The 17,839-nt window shown below is 41.5% G+C and overlaps 1 long non-coding RNA gene across 1 annotated transcript in view; it reads left to right on the forward strand.

Moving 5' to 3' along the window:
• Positions 1–12,986, forward strand: part of LOC124135806 — a 68,008-nt gene extending 55,022 nt beyond the window's left edge. Inside the window, exon 3 of the long non-coding RNA XR_006861268.2 lies at positions 12,319–12,986. This is a non-coding gene — a long non-coding RNA (uncharacterized LOC124135806). The remainder of the gene's footprint in view (positions 1–12,318) is intronic.
• Positions 12,987–17,839: the final 4,853 nt, after the last annotated feature.

Genomic DNA, 17,839 nt, shown 5'->3' on the forward strand with positions numbered 1-17,839 from the left:
GTTGCCACGATGACATCACTCACCTCAGGGACACGGTGGGGGCACGTGTGGCCCAGTCATCTCAGATGTCAAAATATGATGCGCAGAGTTGCATCCCTTAGTCGTGGTGCCACAAATCTTTGATCGTTGGTTCTCACCTCACCTCACCTCACCTCACCTCACCTCACCTCACCTCACCTCACCTCACCTCACCTCCACCTCAATCCACCCCACCCCACCCCACCCCACCCCACATCTCTGAAATGAACAAATTTTACACACAAAAATGTTGTTAATTTAAAGTTATAAAATATAATCAAAAGGAGCCAAGAGACTTTCTTCATTTTCACTGCAGTAATCTAAACTTGTCAAATATAATAGACTTGCATGGGCTTTATTGGAAGTTTTTGTTTCAGTGTCTGTATGACAGACAAGGGTCAAGGCAGCACAACTTAATATACAGAGTTGCTTCCCTTAACTGCCAGGTCCACTGTTTGTGATCCCAGATATGCCAAAATTATGAATCTTTGTATGTAAGTATCATACCCAATCACAAGTCCCCCATACAAATCTACAATAGTTAAGTCTAGATTTCTAGTGGAGAATGGGAAGATTCTCGAGGCTCCTCTTTATTATTTGAGAACTGACATCAATATTTTTGGCATAATGGAGGTATGAACCGGTGTTGAAACTATTTAAATCCGATAATGAACATCAAAGCAGGAACCAGGTGAGCGACAAAGGTTGTCAGTTTTAGTGTTAGTATGTTTGTCTGTATGGGAACTTGATGCAGCGGACACATTGCATAGGTTGTCATGTAGCGATAACCTATAGGTGTGGGCCAGCCCTGGTGCCATGTTTATCTTTCATACGTTGCTAGTTTTTCTCTACGTGACTGGAAGAGACAGATATAAAACCCACCTGTCAGGTTGCCAGGGGATAAGCAGTTCACAGACTGACAAAGGTTTCTAGTTTTTTTTGCCCCCATTTGTGTGTTTTTTTCAACTGCAGTGATTCGAACTCATTGTGATTACTGGGAAGATAGTGCTCCTTGATGTTAATAGTTTCACAGTGTGTGAGTATTATGCCTGTTTGAAATCACAGACAGGCCACATAACAAAAAAATCATTTATTTTTGTTATGTTTTAATATGGATGAGGGTGAGGATGATATTGATGTGAGGCTTGCACTATATCTTGAAGTAGTCATGATAAGGGGGAAAAATCTTTTGTTACTGATGAAAACACAAACAAAAGGCTCCTTCCATGGTTCCTTGTCAACCTTGCACATCGGTTGTTGTTTTCTCAGTTCTTTAGACTTGGCAATAATGGAGGGTAAGTAATTTCCATGATTTTATACAATTACTTGAGTGAACCTTAATTTGCACCATACTGTAGGGTCTCTCTCTGTCTCTGTCTGTCTCTGTCTGGACATTGGACATTCCCCACCTCCCCACCCCCTGTCACCCCCCACCCCCAACATCCTTATCTAACTGTTGACTGACTTATGCTGTTCCACCCCCAAACAGTTACAAATTCATAGTTTGACACCCTACCCCAACCCTTAAAAAAACCACCAGCAATCAAATCTCCATCCCCACCCCTACCAGCCATCAAATCTCCAATGACCCAACCCTTCCACCACCCACCAAATGAGTAATGGCCTAACCCTACCACCCCCACCACTCATTAAGTACCCCAATGACCAACCCTACCACCCCCACCACTCATCAAGTACCCCAATGACCAACCCTACCACCCCCACCACTCATCGAGTATCCCCATGGCCAACCCTACCACCCCAACCACTCATCAAGTACCCCAATGACCAACCCTACCACCCCCACCACTCATCAAGTACCCCAATGACCAACCCTACCACGCCAACCACTCATCAAGTACCCCAATGACCAACCCTACCACCCCAACCACTCATCAAGTACCCCAATGACCAACCCTACCACCCCAACCACTCATCAAGTACCCCAATGACCAACCCTACCACCCCTACCACTCATCAAGTACCCCAATGAACAACCCTACCACCCCCACCACTCATCAAGTACCCCAATGACCAACCCTACCACCCCAACCACTCATCAAGTACCCCAATGAACAACCCTACCACCCCCACCACTCATCAAGTACACCAATGTACAACCCTACCACCCCTACCACTCATCAAGTACCCCAATGACCACCCCTACCACCAGTCAAACCCCTCAATGTCCTAACCCCACCACAACCACTGCCCATCCCCAGTGATAGACATGGCCAGAAAATCTAAAGGGACTAGTTGTTTTATCCTTAAGTCTAGTTATTTTGCATAACTCCTGAGTCCGATGTGAGCTGTGGACAATCCAGTGATTGATATCATGAGCATCGATCCACGCAATTGGGATCGATGACATGCTTCAACCAAGTCAGTGAGCCTGACCACCAGTTTGATATGAGCAATGGTGTCTACGATCCCCATCCCTGACCCCCGTCTGCCGTCCCCTCCCATCCACTTCCACACCACCCACCCCCACACCATGCACACCACCCAACACCAACACCAACACCACCACCCCACCCTTGATCTGCCTCTGAGCAAGTGTGTTGAAACACAACAGCATTGTACAGCTCCAAGTAGACTCTGTAAGGCCCCCTGCTGCAGTGTTGACCAGGGTATCTTCAGGACCCCACACCCACACCCAACACCCAACACCCAACACCCCACACCACCACCACCCCACCCTTGATCTGCCTCTGAGCAAGTGTGTTGAAACACAACAGCATTGTACAGCTCCAGGTAGACTCTGTCAGGCCCCCTGCTGCAGTGTTGACCAGGGGATCTTCAGGACCCCACCAGTCCTTGATGGTGATGAACAGACCCATGATAACTCCTGTCTGGGGCATTCATTACCATGTCACAATGCTTCACTTCAGAAGGACTTGGACTATTGCAAGTGAGAGCTTGGATTAGATATCATGTTATTTATGATTGATATTTCTTTAAATTAATTGCCTTTGAGATAGTTTAGATACAGTCATTGTGATGTCTCAGTATGATTGTGTGCGATGATACCTCTACTTTTCTGATAGCAAATGCCACTGACAACAGTATAAGGATCTATACCGAGTTGCTATAACAGTATAATAAAGAAGTTGTTATGCATAAATTGTGCATACTTTGTCAATTTTCAACTTCTAGGAAATGTACTGTATTCGACATAATAAGCGCCCAGGGCGCTCTCATAATTAGAAATAGGGAGCTCTGTTTTGAATATTATTTTGGTGAAACACAACAGAGTTGAAAGATCGTAAATTTCTTGGTTTATGCTGACAGCCTGAAATGTTCATATACGACAGATATATTTTTCCAGAATTTAATTTCCTATAAGTAAGGATGCATATAACTCGTATTATACACAAATACATAAGTCTTGTGTACATTGATCAATTGGAAGGGGTGCCAATTGGGATTGTTCATTAGCCAATATATTAGCATATATCGGGCAGGGTGCTTTTTACGCCGAATACAGCATATCAAACAATAACTGCCAGTGTGTTCATTCAAGTTGCCTTGTAGGTATTTGGGGCAGGTACCCAGTACGCCATGCTTGAGTGAGTCAGTCAGTGAGTGGGAAGATGAGTGAGTGAGGTTTTATGAAACTTTCAGCAGTTTTTTCAGACCGTTTCATGGCTGGTGTCACAAAGAATGGGTTTGGCCCTTTGTACCCATATGGGGAATTGAGCCCAGAGTTTTGACATGACAAACCACTGCTTTACCCACTAGGCTGAAATCCAATTTGATTGTTTATCAGTGAACCCTGATTGTGAGATGGCAATGCTTTCAAATGATGGCTTCTCTGGCTCAGCCATGATCAGACTGTTGGGGAGTCACAATAACACAAATGTATCATTTGTTCCTCCTTTTATTGGGGGTAGCCTAGTGGTTAAAGCGTTTGATCATCAAGCTGAAGGCATGGGTTCAATTCCCGACATGGATACAATGTATGAAGCCAGTTTCTGGTGTCCCCAGTCATATTGCTAGAATATTGCTAAAAGCAGCGTAAAACCAAACTCACTCACTCACTCCTCATGCTATTGATCCCTTTTTTGTTCACTTAAAGGATTCTGTGATGTAGCCTACAACATGAAACATTCATTAACCTACATCATTTTATTGTTTCCGTTGAATAAAATATATAAGAAATGTCACAAATAATGGATAAAATGTCTGTAATGTTGACTGACAACCAATGAAATATTAAATAACAGATTTTTTAACATCATTTTTACGTTATGATTTTATGTTTATTATTCTTGGCCTGCTACCCAATTGACAGCATCACTTTTCACTTTCCTTTAACATTAAGCATTAACACTCACTCACTCACTCACTCACTCACTCACTCACTCACCCGAAGAAGTAATAGAGATACAGAAATCAGTTATGTTGGACTGAATGCGTACCGAATGGCACTCACTCACTCACTCACTCACTCACTCACCTGAAGAAGTAATAGAGATACAGAAATCAGTTATGTTGGACTGAATGCGTACCGAATGGCACTCACTCACTCACTCACTCACTCACTCACTCACTCACTCACTCACTCACCTGAAGAAGTAATAGAGATACAGAAATTAGTTATGTTTGACTGAATGCTCTGCTCATTCGTACTGAGTAGTCCTCACTCACTTTCTATAAATTTGAAAGTCAAATACAGTCTTTAGGCCAGACATAACAATGTTATGGAAAGAATCTTCTACAGTGACACGGTCACCTTGAGGAATCTCATGTGACGATGTTCAACCTAAGACACATACATAAACCAAAAGCAATTGGGTGTAATGTGGTTAACCCAGATGGCAACTGCGTGTTCTGCAGGTGCAGGGAGTTAGCCATTTGTAAACATTATCTCAGACCTGGATGCTCACTTCCTCTGATAACACGCCAACTTTGACGTAAGCCGGTGTCACAGCCCAGGTCTAGTGATGTACGTTAAGTCGAGTCTGATAGAAGCATGTGAAAGTAAGGATCCTGGTGTTGTTGAAAACAGATTGTTTGTGGTGCCTCTTGCTGACTGTCTGTATTTTATGGGTAAGATAACAAAAGGAAGCAAACAGTATGATTTAGGTTATGTTTGTCAGGGATTGATTAAGTGCACATGGTGGAAGTGGTAAGAAACAGCACTGGGACACACGTATTAGCTCTGATGGTGTAGTATGTTTGACATTGGTCCAGATCTACTTGTGCAATACAATTAGGGGGCACTAGGGCAGCCCAGTGGTTTAAGCTTTAGCTCATCAGAAGCGGAAGACCTAGGTTCGATTTCCTACATGGGTACAATCTGTGAAGCCCATTTCTCGTGTCCCTTAACATGATATTGCTTGTAAAAGCAATGCAAAACCAGAGTCACTCACATCACAAGGATGTTTTCTGTTTCCGGATTGTCGGGATGTCTAGTCTAGTGGTTGGCTCATGCCTAGAACCTGGGTTCAACTCCCCGTACAGGATGTGAGGAGTCCATTTCTGGTGTCCACCATTGTTGTATGGCTGGAATATTGCATAAGACCCAACTCACTCTTGTCCATATCTACTATTGTGTACAAGTTTAAATAGAGTTTCATTGGACATGTACCAGACTCTTGTTTATGTTATTGATATCTCTCCATACCCATGAAGAATGGGGTAGAATAGGTCTTCAGCAACCCATTCTTGCCGTAAAAGGCAACTATGATTGTCGTAAGAGGCGACTAACAGGATCTGGTGGTCAGGCTCACTGACTTGGTTGAAGCATGTCATCGATCTCAATTGCGTGGATCGATGCTCATGATATCAATCACTGGATTGTCTGGTCCACTCTCAATTATTTACAGACCACCGTCATATAGCTGAAATATTGCTGAGTGCTGCGTAAAACAACAAACCAAAACCAAAAAGATATCTCTCCAAAACCTACTTGTACCACAATTTATACCCAATAGTTAAAAATAAATTAAAACTAAATAAGTCTGCAAAAAAACCTAGCCACTATTGAGAAACTGTATCAAGTATAATGGCCTGAACACATGACAGGGCGTGAAACATCAACGATAGTTAACCGTTGATTGGTCAGATGGTAATAGGTCGAGTTGGATGTATCGAACCCTGGAAATGTCAAACTATTTGTCTGGTCCCCAGGAGTTTGAGACAATGGGGTTTGACTGTAGTACCATGTTCTTGTCTATGTTATTGTTTGTTTGTTGTTTAACACTGTACTCAGCAATATTCCAGCTATATGACAGAAGTCTGTAAATAATCGATTGACATCATGAGCATCATTCTATGCAATTGGGATATGATGACATGCATCAACCCAGTCAGTGAGCCTGACCACCCGATCCTGTTTGTCGCCTCTTACGACAATGCTCTTGTCGACTTGTTTCACATCAGTTCAAATCTATCGTTGTGTACAAGTTTCAATACAATAAGCCTGATACATTCTCTTTTCTACATTTCTTCACATCTTCCATTGAGTACCTGTTTCATAATAATGTTTTAATGTACAGTCTTTTTTACAGAATTTTTTTTTTTTTTTAAACAATTTGATTTTTTCGCAATAGATATACATGCAGCTATTTAGAATTGAAAACTTTCAGAAAAGGTCAGCTTGAAAGATCAAGAGTGCAGATACGTGAAAAAACACACAGGAGGGACAAACATATAATTAATAAAAGATGAAAAAAATACATGTAACATGATCTCAGTAGAAGGTATCAAAATTGTGTCAGTGAAATTGGCGAGACATGGCCCACCCACCCAAACATGCGATACTTAGTGTCGCCATTTGACAGTTTGATAGTGGAAATGTGGGATGAAGACTTGATTACTTCCCCTTGATATGTCAGTGGCATGGTTTGCACATGCGTGAGTGATGAGCTTTGAAATGACAAGCAGAAAACCTCACTGTAATAGGTTCAGAGAAGTTTTCTTTAGGAGAAATACATTACACGTTCCATCATGGATGTCCGCTGGAATGTAATAATAAAAAAAATATTCAAAGATGGAAACAAGATGTCTTCTCATTTTGCCATTATTTCGTGCATTTTTTTATGATTTACCAATATTTTCTCCCACTCAAAAGCATGGGGAGGTTGAAATATAAAGAAACATATTTGGGTCACTTTATTAAATGAACAATTAAATAATATTTCTGTATATAATTTTTTTACTCCATTTATATGCACATTTATTTTGTTTGGTGGAGAAGGCTTTGTTTGCTTATGAGTGAGTGAGTGAGGTTTTATTCCGTTTTTGCAACAATCTAGCAATATCACGGCGGGGAACACAAGAAATAGGCTTCGGTCATTGTATCTATGTGGGTAAACAAACCAGGGTCTTCAGTGTTATGAGCTACAGCTTTAGCCACAAGGCTACCCTACTGCTTTTGATGGGTTTGTGGACTATATATGCATTTGATCAGTCACGGTTTAAAACATTTTTTGTGGGTGTATCGTTATGTTTTCAAATACAAAAAGATCCTTGCATGAGAGTGGCACAAATAAATTACATTCCTGTGCCTTAACAGCATGTTTTGAAATAGTTGTATGAAATACATACCTGGTGGGGATGTTAATTATATGAAACAAGTGATAAATATACCCTCAATCTTCAATAATTCTGCAGAGTTTTAAGAGGCGACTAACGGGATCAGGTGGTCAGGCTTGCTGACTTGGACGATGCATGTCATCGTATCCCAATTGCATAGATTGATGCTCATGATGTCAATTACTGGATTGCCTCGTCCAGACTTGATTATTTACAGACCGCCGTCATATAGCTGGAACATTGCTGAGTGCGGCGTTAAACAACAAACAAAACAGTTTGATTCTTGACATAAACCTTGTCATCATCGCCGACTAAAGGGGAACGGGTGGTCAGGCTCTGTGACTTGGCTGATATTGTGTCAACATGACCCAGTGATGGGGATCTTTGTTCATGCTTACAGTCACTGATTTGTCTGATCCAGGCTTGTTTATTCATGGCTGACTGCAGCTTTAAAAAAATATTCACTCACTTACTCATCACTCAGACCATCTCTGAGCTTCTGCCTAGAGACCACCTCTGTGTTCTAGTGGATAGAGCTTCTGCCTGGAGACCACCTCTGTGGTCTAGTGGATAGAGCTTCCGCCTGGAGACCACCTCTGTGGTCTAGTGGATAGAGCTTCTGCCTAAAGACCACCTCTGTGGTCTAGTGGATAGAGCACCTGCCTAGAAACCACCTCTGTGGTGTAGTGGATAGAGCTTCTGCCTAGAGACCACCTCTGTGGTGTAGTGGATAGAGCTTCTGCCTAGAGACCACCTCTGTGGTCTAGTGGATAGAGCTTCTGCCTGGAGACCACCTCTGTGGTCTAGTGGATAGAGCTTCTGCCTAGAGACCACCTCTGTGGTCTAGTGGATAGAGCTTCTGCCTGGAGACCACCTCTGTGGTGTAGTGGATAGAGCTTCTGCCTAGAGACCACCTCTGTGGTCTAGTGGATAGAGCTTCTGCCTAGAGACCGCCTCTGTGGTCTAGTGGATAGAGTGTCTGCCCAGAGACCGCCTCTGTGGTCTAGTGGATAGAGCTTATGCCCAGAAACCAGCTCTATGGTCTTGTGGATAGAGTGCCTGCCTGGAAACCACCTCTGTGGTCTTGTGGATAGAGTGCCTGCCTGGAAACCACCTCTGTGGTCTAGTGGATAGAGCTTTGCCTAGAGACCACCTCTGTAGTCTAGTGTATAGAGTCTCTGCCCAGAAGCCGCCTCTGTGGTCTAGTGGATAGAGCTTCTGCCCAGAGACCACCTCTGTGGTCTAGTGGATAGAGCTTCTGCCTAGAGACCACCTCTGTGGTCTAGTGGATAGAGCTTCTGCCCAGAGACCACCTCTGTGGTCTAGTGGATAGAGTGCCTGCCCAAAGACCACCTCGATGGTCTAGTGGATAGAGTGTCTACCCAGAAACAATCTCTGTGGTCTAGTGGATAGAGCTTCTGCCTAGAGACCACCTCTGTGGTCTAGTGGATAGAGCTTCTGCCTGGAGACCACCTCTGTGGTGTAGTGGATAGAGCTTCTGCCTAGAGACCACCTCTGTGGTCTAGTGGATAGAGCTTCTGCCTAGAGACCGCCTCTGTGGTCTAGTGGATAGAGTGCCTGCCCACAGACCACCTCGATGGTCTTGTGGATAGAGCGTCTACCCAGAAACCACCTCTGTGATGTAGTGTATAGAGCGTCTGCCTGGAGACTGCCTATGTTGTCTAGTGGATAGAGCTTCTGCCCAGAGACCACCTCTATGGTCTTGTGGATAGAGTGTCTGCCCAGAGACTGCCTCTGTAGTGTAGTGGATAGAGCATCTGCCCAGAGACTGCCTATGTGGTGTAGTGGATAGAGTGTCTGCCCAGAGACCGCCTCTGTGGTGTAGTGTAAAGAGTGTCTGCCCAGAGACCGCCTCTGTGGTGTTGTGTATAGAGTGTCTGCCCAGAGACCGCCTCTATGGTGTAGTGTATAGAGCGTCTGGCCAGAGACCGCCTATGTTGTCTAGTGGATAGAGCTTCTGCCCAGAGACCACCTCTATGGTCTTGTGGATAGAGTGTCTGCCCAGAGACTGCCTCTGTGGTGTAGTGGATAGAGTGTCTGCCCAGAGACTGCCTATGTGATGTAGTGGATAGAGTGTCTGCCCAGAGACCGCCTCTGTGGTGTAGTGTATAGAGTGTCTGCCCAGAGACCGCCTCTGTGGTGTAGTGTATAGAGCGTCTGGCCAGAGACTGCCTCTGTGGTGTAGTGTATAGAGCGTCTGCCCAGAGACCACCTCTGTGGTGTAGTGTATAGAGCGTCTGGCCAGAGACCGCCTCTGTGGTGTAGTGGATAGAGCGTCTTCCTGGAGAGCAGAAGGTTGGTGGCCATACTGAAAGACATTAAAAGATGGTACTTGTTGTTAACCTGCCTGAGATAAAGCAAGAACTGGTCAGCTTGAAGTCAGTATGTGTGTGTGAGTTGGGTATCCATGTTAAACTGTAGCTTGATATCACAGTGGGCTAGTGTAAGTCTGGACTAGTACAAGCACACACACTCACTGCACCGCTCCGCCATGTAAGTGCAATAATCGTGGACACAAATTTGAACTCCACCTCATTTACTCACCACCTAACAACATGTCCACTTTGCTCTGATCACTGAGAACACGTTCCATTAAGAGGAACATCTCATATCTCTGGCATTAAGATCTTTTTATCCAGACTACTTCTTCATCTTTCCTATCATCTATGATGGATCATAATTTGTCATCAGAATGTCTGTGTATGCGATATTAGGACACTAAAAAGTTACCTCCAGAAAGAGAGTGTTGCTTCTTCAAGATGATAGCTTTCAACAGAGAGATGAAAGTGATTAAAGATAAAGTCCTGAAGACCTAATACTGAACTGCCAAACATATTGAACTCAAACGACATGGATCAAAGAACCAAGCCGTTTTCAGCACTAGAGAAACTCTGACCCCATCCAGAATCTGGGTACATGAGGTTCATGGAACAATATTGTACCTATGAATTGACATATACTACTCAAAATAAGTTAAGGACCAACTGATTCTTTTGTTTTGCTATGAATAATGCTGGTGGTCCTTAATTTCTTTTGAGTAGAGTACATGATTTCCATGTCCCATTTAGGGATGGGTAAGTATTGTGAGTTGCATCCCTTGGCTGGATAAGGATTTGCTGATTATAGGTCTGAATTATCAGTCTCTGCTTGGGTGTTCCACCATAGTATTAAATGTCTATTAATTGCATCACTTTTAGGGTACACGAGTGGCACAGTCATCTTATTTGCTGGAACTTGCTATGCAGAGTTGCATCCCTTGGGCACAACAGAAACCTCTGATCGAATCCTAGTTCGCCCTGATTATGTTTCTGGATTTTTGTCACTTCAGCCTTCCCCCCACATTAAGCTGACACACCATGATATAACTGGAAAACTGTTCATATTGGCTTTAAAACTCATTCACTCACTCACTTTGATTTGCTCTCATATTAATCAGACTTGGCTCTCATATTAATCAGTCTGAGATATTGCTGTAACACTGTTCATAGCTGTCCAACTCACTCACTGATCCCAACCAGTTACAAACTCTCTGTCTCCATACAACAACGACTGCATTGGTGGTCTAGTGGATAGAGTGTCTACCCGGAGAGCAGAAGGTGGGTGCGATGCCCTGGTCGTATCATGTTGTTGTTACCCTGCCTGGTGCTTGGCTCTAAGGGGATGAAGTTCTGTACGGCTCGGAGTCAGTATAATGTGTCTGTGTCTTCGAAATGAATCCGGGGGCGGTGGGGAAGCCTATTGGTTAAAGCAATCACTTGTCACGCATAAGAGGTGACTACCGGGATCAGGTGGTCAGGCTTGCTGACTTGGTTGATGCATGTCATCATATCCCAATTGCAATTATTTACAGACCGCCATCAAATAGCTGGAATATTGCTCAGTGAGGCGTTAACCAACAAACAAACAAACAAACTTGTCATGCCGAAGGCCTGGGTTCGATGCCCCACATGGGTACAATTGTGTGAAGCCCATTTCTAGTGTCCTTCACCGTGATATTGCTGGAATATTGCTAAAAGAGGTTTAAACCATACTCACTCACTCATTATGCTTCCATGTTAAACTGCAGCATGGTAGCTCAGTGGCACTATAAAACCGGTGTTAGTCCAGACCTTTTCAAGCAAGCATATGCCAAGAATATATCAAAAATTATTCGTAATAATATTAAACGTCAGTCTCACTGGATTTATTTTCAGTTCAGGTTGGTAAATCAGTGGATGGGAATTTGATGGTTATTGAACAATATCAGATCATTGATATACCGAAAGTTTATACACCTGAAGCCATATTCAGATCAAGAGTTTCATGGAATAAACCCTAAACAAATTGCCAGCTCCTTATAACCTGCATTATTATGACATTCTGTGAAGTTAAAAACAGTTTTTTGTATCTTTTTGCATCAAATATCTATTCCACATCATTAAAGAGTGTTTAACTGTTTGATCGGCATTCTAGAAGTTGGTGAGTAAATATAAAAACAAATAACATCTTTTGGCACAATAACTTCCTATCTATATATATAGCAATGATTTGATGAAGATTTTTACACTGTAAAAAAAAAAGTTGATGAAAATTCCATGCCCCTCTTTGCAGTGTAATGACTTTCTTACACCCTTGTGTTTTTTGTGTTTTTTCTGTTAAGGTGCAATTGTTCCTGATGTACACACAGCATCTTCAAAGTCAACGCTAGTCTTAGTTTGCCTGCTGTTTCTTACTAAAACCAATTGTTTGCTTCTTCAGGCGGACACGGTACCTGAAATTACCCAGAATCCTGACCTTTCTGCTGTGTGATTGCCACTTCCTCTCTGGTTATCTTCTATAGACACATGTGCAGTCGTTAACGGCCGATTTGCATCCTGCGTCAACTGGAGGCAACTCAATTCTGCAGCAGTTTCATGTGGTGATGTTTTCTTGTGAAAAAAGTTAGCATCTCTACCAGAAGTATTTTCAGACAGTTACTGTCAAAACATGGGGTTCTAGACTGGATGTTGCACAAAAGCTGTGGATTCTTGATTGTCTTCCATTTTCCTTGGTGTTGAAGTCTTGTTTTGAGCTTAATTGCTGATTGTAAATGGGATCTTTGACTTTCTCTATATGCTCTGCATTTTCAATCATAGTATTATCTGTTTGTTTGGGTAGAATTGATGCGTGTAACATTTTGCAAAAGTGTCCTCATGAACAATCTCAATAAATTCAGATCTTGGATTTGATACGTCTCTGTCCAGATCTGACAAACTTTTCATGTGAAGTCTCATTAGGTAAACCCTGAACACCCATTCAAATAAAGGATGTTTGGGGAGTCGATCTTATGAGAGCTTTCTAAAATGACTGGGGGCACGTGTGGCCCAGTCGTCTAAGGCGCCGCGATTCGCTGTGCAGAGTTGCGTCCCTTGGGCACGCCAGAAACCTATGAATGTGGCTTCTAATCCCGGTTCGACCAGATTATGTTTCTAGGTTTGTCAGCAGCATACCCGTGCTTGTGGGTTTCACCGAAGTGGTGAATGTCTGAGGTCCTGCATCACTTCGGGCTTTCCTCCCACGTTAAGCTGACACGCCGTGATATAACTGGGATACTGTTAAAAGCGGCGTTAAACCCAACTCACTCACTCTAAAATGATTTTGCTTCACTGTATTCGTAACTCCGCACTCAACAGTATTCCAGCAATATACCAGCATTATGTAAGTAATTTAAACCGGACCAGACAATCCAGGGATTGACATCATGAGTATATTGATACATGCAATTGTGATAAAATGATATTCATTTTTCATCACAGGGCCTGACCATGGATCCATTCAATGGCTTTCTACTTCAGAACAAAAGATAAGGTGTAAACGATGTCCACAACCTGGCTTGGTCATTATTCCTTATTCAGAGCTGCCAATTTATGTTGAGTTTGATATAAGATATGCTGTTCAGAAGGTTACACTGAGTTGTACTAAGAATTTAGAAGCCTTCACTCTGATTGGCTGATTAGAAAGGTCACCTGACTTGATGGGATTAAATGAGATTGCTTCATGAACAACCCTTTCTTTCGGATATTTCAATTATAGATGAATGCTATGTTGTGGTATAGCATCACAACTGACAGTGCAGACTTGCACCCTCTCAGCAACCAGGATGTCCGACAGAATATCCGAGGAAGAATAGGTCTTCAAAAACCCATGCTTGTCATAAAAGGCGACTATGCTTGTCGTAAGAGGTGACATGGGATCAGGTGGTCAGGCTCACTGACTTAGTTGTTGTATGTCATTGTATCCTGATTACGTGATTGATGCTCATGATGTCAATCACTGGATTGTCTGGTCCAGACTTGATTATTTACAGACAGCTGTCATATAGCTGGAATATTGCTGAGTGCAGTGTAAAACAACAAACAAACAAAATAGAGTTTGTCGTAAGAGGTGACTTATGGATCAGGTGGTCAGGCTCTGTGTTCATATTATCAGTCACTGGATTGTCTGGTCAAGACTTAATTATCTACAGGCCATCATACAGCAATGTCAAACAATACATACAAATCAGCAAACTATTGCAGAGTAAAAGCTATTCTTTTGAAAGTGTTTGATAAAATTTGGTTAGGAGCTCTGCAGTGTTCAATAGTGTTTTATTTAAGGTTTTGTTCACAATTTATAACACAATTGTGAAGTTTTTGCAATCTTACGCAAATCTGTCCAGAGTAACCTAATTAGGCTGAGTTTCACAGCAACATTGCTGGCATGATTCTTTTCCCAACAACTCAAGGTGTTCTAAGATTTTTCCCGTTTGGCTCACAGCCAAAGTGTTATCTCTTTCCATTCTGTGCACATTTTATTTGTCTCTTGTATGTTAATAATGAGAAGATAAAATCCATTGAAAACCCCACTTCTCTTGACTTTTGTTAGCTCCTAAACAATTCTACAGCTCATTACAGAGAAGTCTCCATGATTTGAGTGTGTTGTGTTAAAAATGGTAGTGTTTATATTTCACACGAAGAACCAGTTGGTTGTTTCCATCTTCTTGAATTACAGGACTGGATGGAAGTAAAATGTTGCCAGCATTCCTGGAAGCACTTAGCATTAATTTTAGAAATAAAAAGAAACGTTTCTTGTGTTAGATTCTATCATTTCCATGGTTTTTCCTTACCATCATTCCAGCCAAGCCCATCATTAATTAGTCAACAACATCAAACAATTGGGTGGAAAAACGTGAAATAAGTGTTTATTATCGTATGTAAGAAGCCCTATTAATTCAGCATTGGTGTGTGAAATGTCACACATTTTACAAATGAAAATGTGCTCGTTTCCGAAGCATCTAGGTCTCAATAACTATTCAAGATATGTTCTTGAAACTTGTTTTATGTATCTTGATTATCTTGTTTTGCTTTTTACTCTGCAGAACTTTTCATTTGTGATAATTTTACTGCTTTTCGTGTTCTTTTTAGCCACTCATCAGGAGCCAGACATAATATATGGTTGTTAAAATTATTTTCAGATGCAAGTCAAATTATCCATGGATGTAAGAACTCTTGAGCAGGACTAAAAAATAGTTAAGATAACTGGAACTATTTGTCCCCAGTTGCTGTTGCAAATATTTTATTTTAGACATTTTGTGATATTTATTTGAATGGAATATATGGCTTTTTTATTTTCTATCAAAGACAAGTTTAAGCCGGTTGAGGAGATTTTTAAGAGCAGGACTAATATATTTTCAAACTTATCTACATCAAGAATGAACATCTTGAAGCCCAACCTTCAGGAATATTTCATTTTGGATAATTAAGAAAACAATCTCAAATTGTCCATGATGTCCATTTCAAACAAACTTAATGTTTATATAACTTCTACTTGTGATTCCTTATATTGAAAATATAACATTTGGAAGTCACATTTTATAATGGTGTGCATCCATCTAGAATGGCTCTTGTCTACACTTCTTGAGGCATCCAACTGCTGTTATAACAGTACCTTGAGCACAGAAAACATTGAACATGGTACTTTACTAAGGGGGAATCTCACACTTTTTGTTTTAGCTTTTTCAGATGCACCTGCACTAATGCAATAATGCAGTACAGCAATAATGTTTGTGTGTGATACAGGGAAATATAAGATAGCCACGCCATAAATTGCAAAAAACCCAATGAAGAACAAAGTGTGGTTTATTTCACGACAAAACATTGTTCTATTATGACATCATTTGTGGAGATGTGCTCACAACTTGATGACGTATATTGGACAACATTATTTTTGTGAGGGGAATGTCCTGTGAGTTGTTCCCTGTAGAAATAGCTGGGCAACGCAGTTTAACATCATGGCCAAACGATTGCATCGAAAAGCGGGAGAGATATGACAATCGGTATTGAGAGAAAAGGTAAAGGGAATTTTCATGATGTTGATATGTCATATAACAATTAAATGACTCATGGTCGTTGTTTATTTCTTAAATTATAATGCCAGGAAATGTGTTTACAAACATATTTGAAAGAGAGTACCGTAAATGACCGTAGATAAGCCAAATTTTGAGAACCAGAAAAATGAGTCGGCTCATGTATAGGTTACACTTTCATCAAACTCTTTAAAAAATCTACATTGTATCGCTTCAGTAAACTTCAGTAAAATGTGAAATTTGCGATTAAACATCATTAGACATGATGATTTACCATTTCGATTGTATTTCTTGTGATGCTCGGCAATGTTTCATATGCAGGGATGAAGATTACCGTGTGTATTGTCTCGTAAACTAATCCAGAAATATCAATCAGCTGTACATACGTTTTCTCCCAATCTAACGGTGATTACGTTAAAACATGCCCAATATCATACCTGAAAAGAATTTTGATGCAATGATAAAAAAAATACCATCTTTAACTACTATTTTACTATGAATAATATATTCTGATATCGTGTTATTTTAATTGCAGGTTTTGCTCTATAGTACTATAAATGTAAGTAAACTTTTGGTTTGTTGATATGTTCAAGTTGTTAGGTTAAGGTAAAGAAACTCATTATCATGCTAATTTCAGACCAAACTAAGGAAATCAGATCAGGAGTTGGAATGAACCATTCATAAGGAATTCCACTGGGGAATATTTTGCAAACTGTAATTTCCAGCCGTTTAATTTTGAGAGCAATTTGTGTTGATAAAATCAGATGCAGTTCCCCAGAGATGAGCTACTGAAACAGAGCCAGTTTATTTCCCATCTGATGTGGGTCCAGTGCAATGGCTGGCAACTGCTGGCGAGCTTCAAGTAGTGGAGGCTAAATCACGAGGGACAGGGGCTGAGATTGGGTTGTGGTACCAGACCCCAGATGGATCATGTGTTGATCGTCATGTGAAACTTGATCCCATTGTCCTGTTTGAATATATTTTATCATTTTCTATTTTTGTAATTGCATATATGTTCAAGGGGCAGTAAATGTTCGCTCGTCGCATAAAAGATCCGGGTTTGATTCCCCACATGTGAGATCTCAATTTCTGGTGTCCCCAGCCATGATATTGCCAAACTATTGCAAAAGTGGAGAAAAACCATAGTCATTAACTCGTTCATATGTCTTTAAAATATACACCCTATTCAGAAAAGAGGGTGAAAAGGACCCTGTCAAGAGTCAACTGAAATGAGATTTTGGTGGTCACCAAGTGTGAGTGAGTATGGTTTCATGCCACTTTTAGCAATATTCCATCTTTATCACAGCAGGAGACACAAGAAATGGGCTTCACACATTGTACCCATTGTGGAAACGAACCCGGGCCTTCTGCTTGACGAGCAGACGCTTGAACCACTAGGCTACCCACTGTCGCCACAAAGGCATCCTCCAAAGGCAATGGAGTTAACTGACTGTAAAAGCCAGTTTCCACCCTTGCCAAACTAAGCTGGAATGTCTGTTCGATCATAGCGCCACCAGTGGCTATTACGAGTTATGTCCCTTCAACGTCGCAACTATAGTTCAGATTCCAACTCTTATATTACTTACATTTGCTTCAAACAAAATGGTGGCAATTCTGATCAATATTAAAGATCTATATTGTAATATAACTGATCTTACTTTTCGAAGTGCATCAAATCCTGTAAGCACCTTGATTAAAAACATGAAAAGATTTCTGTTGATGACATGTTTTGCGAATCCTGCAATCAACTGAAATCAGCATGGCAGTTTACGACCTGGATGTAGATTTTATGCGATTTTGATTGGACTATGCATAGACTCGTTAGTCCAGCCAAAATATAACTCCATAATACCAGCCTAGTTCGGCAAGGGTGGAAACTGGACTTTTATAGTCAAT

This window comes from Haliotis rufescens, unplaced genomic scaffold (assembly GCF_023055435.1).
Source record: "Haliotis rufescens isolate VD_foot unplaced genomic scaffold, xgHalRufe1.0.p SCAF_4, whole genome shotgun sequence".
Classification (NCBI taxonomy): domain Eukaryota; kingdom Metazoa; phylum Mollusca; class Gastropoda; order Lepetellida; family Haliotidae; genus Haliotis; species Haliotis rufescens.